General features: G+C 30.2%; 1 long non-coding RNA gene across 1 annotated transcript; it reads right to left on the reverse strand.

Annotated features, from left to right (window-relative positions):
- Window positions 1-660, reverse strand: LOC26528584. The gene is made up of 4 exons (XR_001448756.3): window positions 560-660; window positions 396-449; window positions 225-299; window positions 1-157 (listed from the first exon to the last, which is right to left on the reverse strand). It is a non-coding gene; the product is annotated as an uncharacterized LOC26528584 (long non-coding RNA).
- Between the last annotated feature and the right edge of the window lie 656 nt (window positions 661-1,316).

Below are 1,316 nucleotides of genomic sequence, written 5' to 3' on the forward strand. Positions count from 1 at the left end.
TTTATTTTCGGCACATATATGTATATGTGCAGCGAACATATCTGACGGCGCTTGCGCCTAAAATTCAAATTTAAATCTACTTAAATCTAACTTAATTATGCGCCCTATTGGCTATGCAGCCCATATGACTAAGTCTCCTTGCTGTACTTCATGTATTCTGCAAAGAAAAAATCAACATTAATAATCTTTGAATGTTTTTATTAACTTCTGCAAAATTCACTTACCTGCTAGTCAACTTGCAATTAATGAAGTTCGGCTATTTCCAGCTTTGCGCCCCCCTGCACTTTGTATGGTAGCAGCTGTTTATATATAAAGATAATAATTAATTAATATTAATTGTTAACTTTATTAATATCACTTTTTCAATTGTTAATTTTTTATATTGCAAAACTCACCTGCTATTCAGCTTGCAATTAATGCAATCCTGCTATATTCAGTGTTGCGCCTGTCTGTATTCCGTATGACAGCAGCCACATACATATAAAAAGATAATAATTAATTAATATTAATTATTAATACCATAAATTTCAATTATTTACTTGTTAATATTTAAACTTACCAATTAGCAGCATAAAATTTGCATTTAATGCAATTTTCAATCAGCTGTTTTTTGTTTTGTTTTTGATTATGCACCCCGATAGGCACAACGCCAGGGGTGCATCGTCACTTACTCAATTGCACTTGCGATATATCGAATGAATGTTAATGAAATCAAAACTGCTAAAATGAATTGTTAAACTATTTTTATTTAATTATCTATATTAATTATCATTTACTTTTTGTAATTTAAGCTAATTTTAGCTTAAGCCCGTATTAGAGAAAATGACCAGACTTTGTCTCGACTTTTCTCTATTATTCCAATTGGCCACTTGGGGCTATTTTTTCTCGGTGCATCTTGTAGATGCTTATAAATGAAAAAATTGAATTATATTAATTAATGCCATCTATTACTATTGTTAAACTTATATCTTACTCATCTAATTAGTCTATTGTAACCTACTCAAGCACTTTATTGTTATTTTGAATTATCTTTAATTTGCTCTTTTTATTAGTATTTTGTAACATTAAGCTGCACTGTTATTTTTGTGCACTTATGGCCATTTAAATTTAATCATTTAATGAAAAGTTTCGACAAATATAGTCCTTTTTAGCTTTTAATTATCTCATAGGCGCTATTTATATTTATAAAAAAATGCTATTGTGAAGTATTAAATAAATAAAGAGTATCCCCGTACTCTTCCGCTCATCATGCAGCTGCAGGTCAGCTGTTCATGTACGAGAATGGGAAGAGGCGGAGATCACTAATGTGTGTTCTT

The sequence above is a fragment of the Drosophila mojavensis genome, unplaced genomic scaffold (genome assembly GCF_018153725.1).
Source record: "Drosophila mojavensis isolate 15081-1352.22 unplaced genomic scaffold, ASM1815372v1 contig_299, whole genome shotgun sequence".
Taxonomy (NCBI): Eukaryota; Metazoa; Arthropoda; class Insecta; order Diptera; family Drosophilidae; genus Drosophila; species Drosophila mojavensis.